Here is a 15,502-nt window from a genome sequence, read left to right as displayed (position 1 = left end):
ACCTCCCCACCATGCTTCTGTCTCCTCTGCAGATGCCTCAGCCCTAGCCTCTCTAGGCCCATGCTGACTGTGGATGTTCTGCCCCAGTGCTCCATCCAGAAATTGTTGCATCCTCTTATATCTGATATGTATGCTCCTAAGTTCGCTGTGACATCCCAGTTTTATTAGGGATTTCAAAAAGAAAATGTCTGTAGTCTATAATTGATCTCAATCCATTTTCCAGAATGGTTGGCATATGACTAGTTTGCTAAATTGATGCTGAAATCTCTGATCTCCTATTACATAGAAATAAAATGTAATAAGAGAGAATGTGCAAACTACTCTTACATATTTATACACAGAATTATTTGTTGTTATCTACAGCTTGGAGATAGAGACTTTCTAATACTAATTTCAAATTTTTGTTACTTCAAAATGGGCAAAGATAAAGAAAATTGGCTTCTTAAGTTTTCTACTATGTTCAGGCTTTTAAAACTCCATCGTCAGGAAGGCAGAAGAACCTGCATCCACTGATTACACTCATTCTTTTATTCAGCTCACGACAGAGCTGCAACCATCCTCAGTCAGGCCTCCTCAGCAAGTCTGAGTCCACTGTGAGAATTACCCCATGTAGGGGAGGGGAAGTGGACCTTGGACAGGCCAAAGGTGAAGGAGACGAGGCAGGAAATGCTTGTGCCTGTGTACATGTGAATTTATAACAGCCACACTTGTTATTGTGAGAAGATTCTGAGAAATGGGCCAACTGGTTGCATAGAAGCAGCAGGATTCAGCCAGAAAAGGGCAGAAACCTCCCTTTTCTACAGTAAGTCGATCTTATCCCCTTCTATTTTGTAACACTAGAGCTGCCAAGGAATCGAGTTGATTTTGAATAGTTATTAGACCTTGGGATATTTCCTGGAGGCTGTCTGATAGGTCGTTAGATAGTGCCTGGTAGTTTTGGATGGAGGTGGTTAGGCCAGCAGTTCCTGTTCCAATTCCAGCTGCCATTCCTAGTCCTACTAAGAGGGGAATGAAATGAATGGTTTGTTTCGTTTTCCCAGTGAATGAAAGGAATAGGTAGGGGGTTGATCACTGGGGACTATAAAAATGTTAGGACTGGAGTATATCAGGGTGAAGGTTTCAGTCCAGTTGGTAGGTAAACAGAGGTATGTAGATGCCCCCCCCCCCCCGACACACACACAAAAACAGCCCAAGTGTCACAATACAACAGCTGAAGTCAAAGGCGAAGAGGAGTCAAAGGGGAGGAGGTTTGATTGTTCGTTCAAGAATGCTCAGGGACCCTGCTAAGGTGGCCCCAACGATGGGAGAAGTGGAGGAGTATGCTGAGGGAAATCGTCCTGTAAAGGTTAAAGAGTGTCCTGTAGGACCAGAAATATTATATATAGCCTTTCCAGTGGCAAAGAGTAAAGTGGAGATATGGTTACACATGCATTTAGGGATTATGCCCAAGGGTTAGTCATATGAACTATTTCGGGAATTTCTAGATATGCAAAAAGGAGCTGGTTGTAATAGTATTACTTTCTGGGCAATAGGGCCTCCAATTGGAGGTTTCCTGTTGTAGGAGGGAAGGTCAATAAGCAATGATTCTAAGAGTTTGTCTGAATTCCGGGTTTGATCAGTAGTCTGAAGATATTTAAGATATGAGACGAATAAAGGCTCCCCATGGTATGAGTGGTGTAGGGATATGTTACCAGTGGTCCAGTCAAGGATGGATGTCGGGAGGGCTGAATCTCCCAGAAGAGTTATGGATAGACATATCCAGCAGTCTTTAGCCAATTGTGGGTCAGAAGCATTGAGAGTATGGGTTAAATTAAGGGTCCAGAATAGAGACTTGAAGTTAGGGTTTTGAAAGAGTTCTTGGGTCAGAGGAAAGAAAAAAGATAAGAAGATGCTAACCAACTGCCGAAGTCCAGCCCCGGCTGGTCCAGGGTATTCGAAGGAGAGACGGCATCGGCGACTTATTTAAAGATTAATTAAAGATATAAAGAGTAATAGAATGAGGATAGCTCAGTAGGAAAATTCAGTGGAGAAAAGAGGCTGAGTAGCTTGGTTTACGTGGAAAATCAATATAACCTGTGACACCAGGTTAGCTCTGACCACGGAGGACACAGGCGCCCTCTCAAATAGCAGAAAGTGCCCCACCTTAGACACCTTCTCAAGTGGGTCTTAGAAGCCCAGGCAAATAAATGGTCGCAGAGGACCTCCGCGCTCCAGATGGAAACTTCAGCCAGAATGTGAAAAGAAAGAATGACATGGGGAGACCAAGCTTTGGTGAGCAAGGCCTGTAGCTTTATTTTCAACAGGGGTTTTTATACCCTAAATTACACATAGAGGATAATAGGGGATGCAAAGTCAGCAGTCTTTGATCCTTATCAAAAACTAGGGTTTCTTTCCTGCAAATTTATCATATACAAATGGTTTAGGTGATTTACATCATCTTATGGCCAGAAGGCCTATTAACATTTTATGACTCTTGACAAATGTTTGTCAACCGTAAGACTTATTTTCTCTAAGAGTAATTATTTTAAGGTTTGGCGCCATCTTCCAAAGGTGTTAGATAAAATTGCATTCCTATAGGGCAGAGGTGTAATGGGTTTACAACAAAGGAAAGAATTTATTACCTTAAGGGTCTAAAGTTGCTAACACCAAGGCCACTACTTATTTTTTCTACATACCAACTATATTAATTAATACACATTCAAGGATACAATACAGGGTATGTGGAAACTTGGCAGCAAGCATTGGCTCATCAATGAAATATTTTACTAGCTTTATTCTGACAGTTTCTAACTCTCTGAGAGGCTCTAAGCTATTTGAATATCTTAAGCTTCCCATGCCTCTCGAGGCTGGGAGACTGTAAACAATCCTATGCATAGCTATAGGAGTCCGGGTAAACTTGTCAGGTGAGTTAGAGAGCTATCTGAGGGGTTTGGATTTAAACACTCCTAATTGCCCAGGAACTTATTAATTGGAGCTGTAAGTTAACTCTTTGTCAGAGAGAGTGAGATGGTGGTGGGGGACAGCCCCCAGTAAAGTCAGAGGTGAAAGCACAAAGCAATAAAGTAGGCAGACTCTGGTTTTTTGGGGGTAGATGCTCGAGAATATCCAGGGGGACTCCCGAGGCTCGATCCCGCCTTTGCGTATGCCGAGCCTCCTTCCTCATGACCTTTGCCACAAGTGGAGTGCCTCTCACCGGCTCCCAGCAACCAACATTTGGGGAAGTGAATATAAGATAGACTACTATGGAGAAGAACTAGGTTTCAAAAGGGTAAAAGTTATAAAAGATTCCCTTTAGCCACAGGGTGGAGATGCAATCTTCAACGTGTTTGAATGTGGATCCTTGAGGACTCGAGACCCAGATATCTGCCAGGAGTTGTTCCAGAAATAATTGTAACCATCAAACCGACAGGCTCATCCAACGTCAGTTGAGGCTGTGGAAGCTGTGAGAACTTTAGAGTTGTAGGGCCTGTGTGAGAAACTTGATAAGGATTAGTCTGGCAAGCATTCTTATCATTGGGCTGCATAACCTTTTTTAGTCAAGTAATGTGCACCCAAGGGGTGATTTCTTTTAATTTTGCAGCGGTAGGGGTCAGCAGAATTACTGTGTAGGGTCCTTGCCATGTAGGGGTTAGATCTGAGTGGGACTGAACTGTCATATAGACTTTGTCTCCTATTTGGAGGGATGGTACGGGAGATTGGGATGTGGTCGAGGGAGTAGGTTATCCATATGTTGCCAAAGGGCATCTCCTATCTGGGCAAGTAAGGGAAAAGGAAGGTGGGATGGCAGTTTGGGACCATCCTGGGAGAGGGAAAGACCCAAAGGTATTATGGGCCTCCCATAAATGGCCTCAAATTGACTGATACTTAGAGTGTTTTTTTGGTAAAGCCTGGACCTTTAAGAGGGCTAAAGGGAGGAGTTTAGTCCAATCTTAATGAAGTTTGATTGTTAGTTTGGTCAGAGTTTCATTTAGGACTTGCTTGGCTCTCTCAACCTTACCAGAGGACCAGGCATGATAAGGAATGTGAAACCTCCAAGGAATTTGGTTCAATATTTTGGGTGATCTGGGATGTGATCTTGGGCCCGTTGTCAGATTGGAGGGAGGAAGGCATTCCAAACATAGAGAAGGTTTCAGTGAGAATAAGGCGAGCCACAGTAGGGGCTCATATGTTAGTGGTTGGGAAAGCTTCAATCCAGCCAGAAAATGTATCTACGAAGACTAGATGAAATTTAATCATTTTATGGGTGAAATATTGGTGAAATATAGGTACCAGTCTTGTGCAGGAAGATGCCCACGAATTTGGTGAGTGGGGAAAGGAGGGGGTGAATGATAGGATTTGTCCGCTGACAAATGGTACAAGTTTGGGTGAGATTATTTAAATAAGTCGCATCGTCCTTGGTCAAGGAAAGCCTCAAGTACTTTTGTAGAGGTGTGGAAAAGGGAATGTAAATATGAGAGTAATGTGCAGATGTTAGGCTCATGAATTTGGGCTATAGTAAAGACAGGACTAACAGAGGCAGCCAGGACCGTGTCTCTGACTTCCCCGGCAATGTATTACAGCATCTTGTTTTTGGGAGCTGAGCCACATGGAGGAGTTCAGAAATAAAAGAGGCACTGAGAACAGGTGTGCCCTTTTGAGTTAGGAATCCTCTCTCCCTCCAGATTATAATATTAGAATGTAGTTTGTTATAGACATACTTGGAGTCAGTGTATATGTTTACCTTTTGCTCTTTGGCTAGGGTCAAGACTTGTGTAAGAGCTATCAGTTCAGCCTGCTGTGAGGATGTGTGAGCTGGGAGTGTGGCTAACTTGATGAGGTAAGGGGGAATAACTTTGTCGTGCTGTCCCTGGACATTAGCCTATCCAGCCCCAAGTGGGGCTTGTTCCTGGCCACTGCCGTCTATGAACCAGAATAGGACTGTGGGGTCAGTCATGGGCTGATCGGTTATATGTTCAAAGGGATTAAGTGATATATCCAAGTTCTGAACACAGTCATGAGATAGGTGCTCTGCTTCTGGATCCGGTGTAGGGAATAAACTAGCAGGATTAAGAGGTTTCAGTTCAGTTGCTCAGTCGTGTTTGACTCTTTGCGACCCCATGAATCACAACATGCCAGGCCTCCCTGTCCATCACCAACTCCCGGAGTTTACACAAACTCATGTCCATAGACTCGGTGATGCCATCCAAGCATCTCATCCTCTATTGTCCCCTTCTCTTCCTGCCCCCAACCCCTCACAGCATCAGGGAGTTTTCCAATGAGTCAACTCTTCTCAAGAGGTGGCTGAAGTATTGGAGTTTCAGCTTCAGCATCAGTCCTTCCAATGTACACTCAGGACTGATCTCGTGGGGGAGGAGCCAAGATGGCGGAGGAGTAGGATGGGGAGAACACTTTCTCCCCCACAAATTCATCAAAAGAGCATTTAAACGTCGAGTAAATTCCACAAAACAACTACTGAATGCCAGCAGAGGACATCAGGCACCCAGAAAAGGACTGATATCCTTTAGGATGGACTGGTCCAAGGGACTCTAAAGAGTCTTTTCCAACACCACAGTTCATAAGCATCAATTCTTCAGCACTCAGCTTTCTTCATAGTCCAACTCTCACATCCTTACATGACCACTGGAAAAACCATAGCCTTGACTAGATGGACCTGTGTTGGCAAGGTAATGTCTCTGCTTTGTAATATGCTGTCTAGTTTGATCATATCTTTCCTTCCAAGGAGTAAGCATCTTTTAATTTCATGGCTGCAATGAACATCTGCAGTGATTTTGGAGCTCCCAAAATTAAGTCAGGCATTGTTTCCACTGTTTCCCCATCTATTTGCCATGAAGTGATGGGACCGGATACCATGATCTTAGATTTCTGAATGTTGAGCCTTAAGCCAACTTTTTCACTCTCCTCTTTCACTTTCATCAAGAGGCTCTTTAGTTCTTCTTCACTTTCTGCCATAAGGGTGGTATCATCTGCACATCTGAGGTTATTGATATTTCTCCCAGCAATCTTGATTCCAGCTTATACTGCATATAACTTAAGCAGGGTGACAATATACAGCCTTGATGTACTCCTTTTCCTATTTGGAACCAGTCTATTGTTCCATGTCCAATTCTGACTATTGCTTCCTGACCTGCATCAATTTTCTCAAGAAGCAGGTCAGGTGGTCTGGTATTCCCATCTCTTTCAGAATTTTCCACAGTATATTGTGATCCACACAGTCAAAGGCTTTGGCATAGTCAATAAAGCAGAAAGAGATGTTTTCCTGGAACTATCTTACTTTATTGATGATCTAGCAGATGTTGGCAATTTGACCTCTGGCTCCTCTGCCTTTTTTAAAACCAGCTTGAACATCTTCAACCAGCTTGAAGTTCACAGATCATGTATTGCTGAAGCCTGGCTTGGAGAATTTTGAGCATTACTTTACTAGTGTGTGAGATGAGTGCAATTGTGCCGTAGTTTGAGCATTCTTTGGCATTGCCTTTCTTTGGGATTGTTTCCTTAATTTCACCTTTTGATAGTTCTTTGTTAGTGTATAGAAATGCAACAGATTTCTGTGTATTAATTTTGTATTCTGCTCTTCACTGACCTACCTGATGAGCTCTAGTAGTTTTCATTAAGATTTTCTATATATAGTATCAAGTCATTTGCAAACAGTGACAGTTTCTTCTCCCTTTCTGATATGGATTCCTTTTATTTCTTTTCTTTTCTGATTACTGTGGCTAGGACTTCCAAAACTATGTTCAAAGTGGCAAGGGTGGGCATTATCAACTTGCTCCTGACCCTGGACTGAGTGCTTTCAGCTTTTCACTCTTGACTATGATGTTTGCTATGGGTTTGTCATTGTTGTCATTTAGTCACTAAGTTATATCCAACTCTTTTGGGACCCATGGACTGTAGCTGCCTGGCTCTTCTGTCTGTGGGACTTCCCAGGCAAGAATACATGGAATGGGTAGCCATTCCCTTCTCCAAGGGATCTTCCCCACCCAGAGATTGAACCCACATCTCTTGCATCAGCAGGTAGTCTCTTTCCCACTGAGCCACCAGGGAAGCCCATGGGTTTGTCATGCTGCTGCTAAATCACTTCAGTCATGTCCGACTCTGTGCAACCCCATAGATGGTAGCCCACCAGGCTCCCCCGTCCCTGGGATTCTCCAGGCAAGAACACGGGAGTGGGTTGCCATTTCCTTCTCCAATGCATGAAAGTGAAAAGTGAAAGTGAAGTCGCTTAGTCATGTCCGACTCTTAGCAACCCCATGGACTGCAGCCTACTAGGCTCCTCTGTCCATGGGATTTTCCAGGCAAGAGTACTGGAGTGGGGTCCCATCACCTTCTCTGATGGGTTTGTCATATATGGCCTTTATTGTGTTGATGTATGTTCCCTTTAGGTCCCCTTTCTGGAGATTTTTTATTATGAATGGATGTTGAATTTTATCAAAAACTGTTTTCAATATCTATTGAGATAATTGGGTTTTTTTTATTCTTCAATTTGTTGACATGGTATAACACACTGATTGTTTTGCAAAAATGGAAAAATCTTTATATCCCTAGGATAAATCCCACTTGATTACCGTATATGACCCTTTTAACATTATTAGATTTGGTTTGCTAATTTTTTTAATTTTTACTATTCATAAGACTGAAGGAGAAAGAGCAAATATTGGACTACAGACAATGAACAAAAGACAAATACAAACCACAGTTAACATTTCTGAATTTCTAGACTGAAGTTCTAAAAGGATGTCAACACTCAGGACACTGTGACATAGAATCATGATGTCAATCACCTCAAAAACAGAAATCTAGTTGATGAGAAATGCTTTCTTTTAATAACAGAAAGCATTTTTCATAATGGGCAGAGCTCTCCCAAAAGAAAAGCAACACTTGCAATTTATGGAGCAAACAAGAAAGATAAAAGAGTCCCACTCCTTAATCAGCTATACTCCAATACTAAATATAAAAATATTTTTAAAAGTCTCCCTCTCCAATAGATGCTGTCCTCATAAGTTTTGCTTTTCATAAATACTTTAACTTTTTAGAATGTTGTTGTTGTTCAGTGGCTAAGTGGTGTCCAACCTTTTGCAACCCTATGGACTGCAGCATGCCTGGCTTCCCTGTCCATCACCAACTCCCAGAGCTTGCTCAAACTCATGACCATCGAGTTTGTGATGGCATCCAACCATCTCATCCTCTCTCTTCCCCTTCTCCTCCTGCTTTCAACCTTTCCCAGCATTAGCGTCTTTCTCAGTGAGTTAGCTCTTTGCATCAGGTGGCCAAAGTATTGGAACTTCAGTCTCAGTATCATGAGATTCATGAGACCCTCTCATGACTCTTCAGAATTGATTTCCTTTAGGATTTACATGTTTGATTTCCTTGTAGTACAAGGAACTCTTAACAGTCTTCTCTAACACTGCAGTTCAAAAAATCAGTTCTTTGGCACTCAGCCTTCTTTATGGTCCAACTCTCACATGCATACATGACTACAGGAAAAACCAGTAGTCATTTTAGACTGTAGGAGTGGGTGAAAAATGATTTTGCATTTTTGCTATTTTTATCTCAATTGTCTAAAGTAATATGCTATTCATTTTTGCATAAACTAGTCTCCTAGTCCTAACTTTGGAAAATTATTTATTTTATTCATCCATAAAAGTCCAGATACAGAACTTTAAGCTTTCAAAGTTGGACATACTTGCTTTTGAAAAAAATATATTGTTATGCCACAACATGTGGTTAGCTATCATAAATAATTCACCCACAGAATCTGGGTGGTATGAATGTGATACGTCTAAAACCTTTTACATAATAGTTTTAGATGATCCAAAGAGCCTGAAATGCAGGAGACCAGAGTTCAATCCCTGGGTTGGGAAGACATCCCAGAGGAGGGCATGGCAACCCATTTCAGTATTCTTGCCTGGAGAATCCCATGGACAGAGGAGCCAGGCGGGCTACACTCCATGGGGTCACAAAGAGCCAGACATAACTTTGCATGACACAAAAAAGTCAGATACTATGTCTGTATGGTCAGAAGGGAAACTTACTAGCACAGCTTTAGGACGGCTATGATCTGAACACTCAGATTTGCGGGATTCTGTAGAAAAAATACAAAAAAAAAAAATGGAGGAAATGAATTTATATGATAACTTAGATGATAAGGAAGAGAAACAATCAATAAAAATGAAAAATATAGGTCACAAGAATGATAGAAGTCAAGAACAGATCTTTCTTGATCGACCAACTGCACCTTTGGTGGAGCCCCTGCTTTCAACCCTGAAACCCTTTGGGATCATGGATTTGCTTTTAAACCACAGAAAACTGTGCCTAATAAAATGACGCCTTTACAAAAGGGAGTTCTATGGCACAGTTGCAGGGCGATGAAGATGCTGTTTCTTCCTGTGGCTGTAACTTAAATCCCACCAGATCCTCAATTCTCACAAGGAGGAATGCACTATGATTATAATGCCATACCTTTTAAAACTATAAAGGAGATGAAACAGGCATGTACCCAATATGGAACCAATCCTCCTTATACCATGGAACTAATTCAGGGACTTTCACAAACTGAATGGTTGATTCCTTACGACTGGGAAATGATAGCCAGAACTTACGTATCCACCTCAAAAGTTTTACAATTTAGGTCCTGGTGGCAAGATGAGGCAAATCAAGAAGCTCACAGAAATGAGACAGCCAACCTGCCAGCTGATAGAACACTTGATCAATTAATGGGTAGTGGGGCACATTTTGGCATTCAAGCTCAGTTACAATTTGATCATCACTCACTCAAGTGAGAATGGTATGTTTAAAAGCCTGGGAGAGAATAAATCCACCCAGACAAGCCTCGATTTCATTTACCCAAATTAAACAATCAAATGGGGTATCTTATATAGATTTCATTGCCAGGCTACGTCAAAATCTAAATAAAACAGTCTTACAACCTGGGTTGAGAGATTTGCTGATGCAAGTTCTTGCTTATGACAATGCTATCTCAGAATGTAAAAAGGTGATTCAGCCTCTCAAAGCACAAGGTGCCCCTCTAGAAGAATAGTTTAAAGTTTGCCAGGATATTGGGTCAGAACCATATAAAATGCAATTTCTGGCTCAAGCATTGTCTAAAGCTAATAAAAAGACAGATATGAGATGTCACCAATGTGAAAAATTAAGACACACTAAAATAGACTGTAAAGGAAGAAGAAGGGAGTCAGTTGACAAATTATACTATTGGCTCTGATGCCACTCCTATTTGTATTGGTCTTGGAAGTATATGTCTTAAAACAGAATATCAGAAATGGCTGTCAGTTCTCAAGGAATCAAATGCTGATAAGACTTCCCTCTTTCTATTAACTGCTCTTACGTTTTTAGAAAATGAGGAAACTTCCAGCATGATGAATCCACCTGAGCTTCCTGATTGGGTTGCTGAAATTATCCATGGTATTGAAAATTGGTTAAGACGGAAATTATGTAAAGGATCAGAAGGCCATTTATTATTAAATGTTGCAGAAGCCTCCATTATCAATTGGGGACCCTGAGGAATGCCTAAACTTATAGAATCTAAAGTGTTTTTCCCGTGGGTATAGAATGATAAGATGATTAGTACTTATGGTAGTCAACCCCTCATATGGTATGGGGTAGGATTAGCTCCCCCTGTGCCTCATTTAGATCATTATGTTATTCATGATGAAATACGGAAAATGCCCATAACATTGAAAGAACTAATGGCTTGGAATGGACAATATACTGTATATATTTTAAATGACTGAAAAGCTACCTTTAATTTTACAAAAAACTCTACGCACACTATTCAGACTTGTGTAAGAATTCCTTTTATTTTCATGATTGGACCAACAAAATATGATCCCAATTTGTGATTAGTAACATGTATTAACTGTTCATTTTATACATGTGTAAATAATACCGTTCCTTTTGGTGAAAGTTGACAGGATATTTACATTCTTAAAACCAGAATGGTTCCAGTTGCAGGGATTCCATTGGATTTATAATGACCTTGGCAAGAAAGCCCTAAATTATATGTTATTGAAGAAATATTGAAAAATCTTAAACGTGTTAAATGTGTTTTGGGACTGCTCATTGCTGCCATATTAGGCATTATCGCTATTACCACTACGGCAGCCATAGCCGGAGTGGCTCTTCATAAATCTATACAAACAGTTCATTTTGTACAAGAATGGCATAAAGATGCCAATGTCCATTGGACCACTCAACAAAAAATTGATGGAAAGTTGTCCTCCCAAGTGGCCGACCTTCAACAATCTGTTATTTTATTAGGAGATCAATTAGTCAGTTTACGAAAACAGGTGAGACCAAGATGTGATTGGAACTATACTTCGTTTTGCATAACGGCTTTCAAAAATAAAAGACACAATTCAATTGAGATAACATTAAACGACACCTATTGAACCAAGGTATTATTTCTGTAGATATTCAAGATCTACCACAAGATATACTAAAAGCTTTCAATAAACACCTTGATGTAATTTCTGGATCAGATTTTCTTGACACTGTTGCTGATAATCTTCCTTCTCTTAAAACAGATCAAGACATTTGGATATGGAATTGCTCTGGCTATGGGAGTGCTATTAATTATGCGTTCATGTTTCTGCATAGTCTGGAGAAGAATGATCAAGAGACAACGAAGCCAACAACAGCAACTAGCATTTCTCACCATTTCTCGTCACATGCAAAATCAAAAAGGGTGCAATGTAGGAGACAGGAAGAATAAAAGAACAGCAGGTCCTGGCAAGGGCTGCAAGAGCAATTCATAATTATTGATAAACTGGATGCTATAAGGCATGAGACTCTTGGAACAAGTCCAGAGGGAACAGTTCATAATCTTAAAAACAAGATATGATCCTGGAGTCAGAAAACCAACCCCAGACTGTCTTCCAACTGGCATCTAAGAGTCATATGCTTTACGTGTCTGGTAGAAAATCTATAGATAAGAATATCAGTCTTAGTTACTGATTTGTTATTGATGATGGTTTCCTCCAAGCCAGGCTTCATCAATACGTGAACCGTGAACTTCCAGATGTCCAAGCTGGTTTTAGAAAAGGCAGAGGAACCAGAGATCAAATTGCCAACATCCGCTGGATCATGGAAAAAGCAAGAGAGTTCCAGAAAAACATCTATTTCTGCTTGATTGACTATGCCAAAGCCTTTGACTGTGTGGATCACAATAAACTGTGGAAAATTCTGAAAGAGATGGGAATACCAGACAACCTGACCTGTCTCTTGAGAAATTTGTATGCAGGTCAGGAAGCAACAGTTCGAACTGGACATGGAACAACAGACTGTTTCCAAATAGGAAAAGGAGTATGTCAAGGCTGTATATTGTCACCCTGCTTATTTAACTTCTATGCAGAGTACATCATGAGAAATGCTGGGCTGGAAGAAGCACAAGCTGGAATCAAGCGAAGAGTTGACTCATTGGAAAAGACTCTGATGCTGGGAGGGATTTGGGGCAGGAGGAGAAGGGGACGACAGAGGATGAGATGGCTGGATGGGCATCACTGACTTGATGGACGTGAGTCTGAGTGAACTCCGGAGTTGGTGATGGACAGGGAGGCCTGGCGTGCTGCAATTCATGGGGTCACAAATAGTCAGACACGACTGAGCGACTGAACTGAACTGAATTAATGGGCATGATCATTTTCTTATTTGGCCCTGAAGGCCACAAAAGTTACAGTTTAACTCCCCGCATATTATTTCAATCATGGCTGAAAGTCTATTAAAGCTGGCTGGGATTCAGTTCCAGCACCTTCACCTTGGAGCAGTGTTGGTCCCCTGATCCTCGCTTTTCTCTGAATGGGTAAAAATGGGGCAAAATATTTCAAGGCATAGTGACTATATGCAAGTGTTAAAAACTTTGTTTAAAGGTTTGGGGTTTGAGTTATCTCACTCTTCATTTAAAGAACTGTTTTCTGCCATTGAAAAATATTGCTACTGGCTAGATCCAGATAAAGGAACTGAAAGGTTGTTGTTGAATCACGCGAATACACCAGGATTCTTGGCCCCCGGAGGAGAAGAATTCAATCCAGGGCCAGAGACGAGGCTTGATCACTCAGAGCTTTTGTGTAATAAAGTTTTATTGAAGTATAAAGGAGATAGAGAAAGCTTCTAACATAGGCATCAGAAGGGGGCAGAAAGAGTACCCGCCTGCTAGTCTTCAGCTGGATGTTATATAGTCACAAGCAGTCTGTTAATGAAAGAAAGGAATGTCTTAAAATTCAGAATGGCACTAGGCCCCTCACCCATAAGATGCATTTTGGGATAGTCTTGGCACCAAATGGTTTATCCTGGGCCATAAAATGATTAACTTGAATCTTGAAGAAGGGCAGATCACCATACAAATAGTTTCATTTACATAGATTAGGGGAACAATATCCATACTGGTTTGTCAAGTAGGTTCTGGGCCAAGAGGCAAACCGACTTGGAGACAGAGTTTGGGGTAAAGGCATAGTACATTAGCATAGCTTAAGACGAACATTTCCATAAGAAAAAGGCATTGATTATCTCTAGGCTCAAGAATAGCTAACTTCAGGCGAAACCAGGTGTCATTATGGCAACACAGTATTTTAAGAGAAACCTCCCTTTAAATTTGTATAGAGAAGGAAAAAATATTGCTAGTTTGTTTCCTCCTGCCACTTAAGAGATAAAAATGTCTGACACTTGCAGGCTATTTCCTCCATTTGGAGAACCCTGGCCTCCCTGCCTGTTACCCTCTCAGAACTTTGAGGCATGAGGAATGGCAAGAAGTTATGCATTGCCTGTGCTTTGCCTCACAAAGCAGTGAAAAGATTCTTTGTCTGTAAAGTCAGTAGGGAATCTTATTAGCAGAGCTTTAGGACCCCTGCAATCTGAAACCTCAGATTCAGGGGATTCTGGAGAACAAATACAAGAAAAAGCAGAGGAAATGAATTTATGTGATAACATTGGTGATGAGGAAGAGAAACAATCAATAAAAAGGAAAAATAAGAGCCACAAGAATGATAGAAGTCAGGAACAGATCTTTCTCATTCAATCAACTGCATTTTTGGCTGAGATCCCTACTTTCAATCCTGAAATCCCTTGGGATGATGGATTTGCTTTTAAACCACAGATAACTGTGCCTAATAAACTAATGCCTTCACAAAAGGGAGTTCTATGGCACAATTGCAGGGCGATGAAGATGCTGTTTCTTCCTGTGGCTGTAACTTAAATCCCACCAGATCCTCAATTCTTACAAGGAGGAATGCACTATGATTATAATGCCATAACTTTTAAAACTATAAAGGAGATGAAACAGGCATGTACCCAATATGGAACCAATCCTCCTTATACCATGGAACTAATTCAGGGACTTTCACAAGCTGAATGGTTGATTCCTTATGATTGGGAAATGATAGCCAGAACTTGCCTATCCACCTCAGAAGTTTTACAATTTAGGACCTGGTGGCAAGATGAGGCAAATCAAGAAGCTCACAGAAATGAGACAGCCAACCTGCCAGCTGATAGAACACTTGATCAATTAACGGGTAGTGGGGCATATTTTGGCATTCAAGCTCAGTTACAATTTGATCATCAATTACTCACTCAAGTGAGAATGGTATGTTTAAAAGCCTGGGAGAGAATAAATCCACCCAGACAAGCCTCGATTTCATTTACCCAAATTAAACAATCAAATGGGGTATCTTATATAGATTTCATTGCCAGGCTACATCAAAATCTAAATAAAACAGTATTACAACCTGGGTTGAGAGATTTGCTGGTGCAAGTTCTTGCTTATGACAATGCTATCTCAGAATGTAAAAAGGTGATTCAGCCTCTCAAAGCACAAGGCGCCCCTCTAGAAGAATAGCTTAAAGTTTGCCAGGATATTGGGTCAGAACCATATAAAATGCAATTTCTGGCTCAAGCATTGTCTAAAGCTAATAAAAAGACAGATATGAGATGTCATCAATGTGAAAAATTAAGACACACTAAAATAGACTGTAAAGGAAGAAGAAGGGAGTCAGTTGACAAATTATACTATTGGCTCTGATGCCACTCCTATTTGTATTGGTCTTGGAAGTATATGTCTTAAAATAGGATATCAGAAATGGCCATCAGTTGTCAAGGAACCAACTGCCGATAAGACTTCCCTCTTTCAGTTAACTGCTCTTACGATTTTAGAAAATGAGGAAACTTCCAGCATGATGAATCCACCTGAGCTTCCTGATTGTGTTGCTGAAATTATCCATGGTATTGAAAATTGATTAAGATGGAAATTATGTAAAGGATCAGAAGGCCATTTATTATTAAATGTTGCAGAAGCCTCCATTATTGACTGAGGACCCTGAGGAACTGCTAAACTTATAGAATCTAAAGTGTCTTTCCCAGGGGCATAGAATGATAAGGCGATTAGTACTTATGGTAGTCAACCCCTCATATGGCATGGGGTAGGATTAGCTCCCCCTGTGCTTCGTTTACATCATTATCCTATTCATGATGAAATATGGAAAATGCCCATAGCATTGAAAGA

General features: G+C 41.0%; 1 long non-coding RNA gene across 1 annotated transcript; it reads left to right on the top strand.

Annotated features, from left to right (window-relative positions):
• Positions 1-620: 620 nt before the first annotated feature.
• On the top strand, positions 621-12,500 carry LOC139181981 (uncharacterized). The gene is made up of 3 exons (XR_011565594.1): positions 621-802; positions 4,739-4,816; positions 11,538-12,500. It is a non-coding gene; the product is annotated as an uncharacterized lncRNA (long non-coding RNA).
• The last annotated feature ends 3,002 nt before the right edge of the window (positions 12,501-15,502 follow it).

This window comes from Bos indicus, unplaced genomic scaffold, assembly GCF_029378745.1.
Source record: "Bos indicus isolate NIAB-ARS_2022 breed Sahiwal x Tharparkar unplaced genomic scaffold, NIAB-ARS_B.indTharparkar_mat_pri_1.0 scaffold_46, whole genome shotgun sequence".
NCBI classification, from domain to species: Eukaryota; Metazoa; Chordata; class Mammalia; order Artiodactyla; family Bovidae; genus Bos; species Bos indicus.
This window is presented reverse-complemented; position numbering and strand designations above follow the sequence as displayed.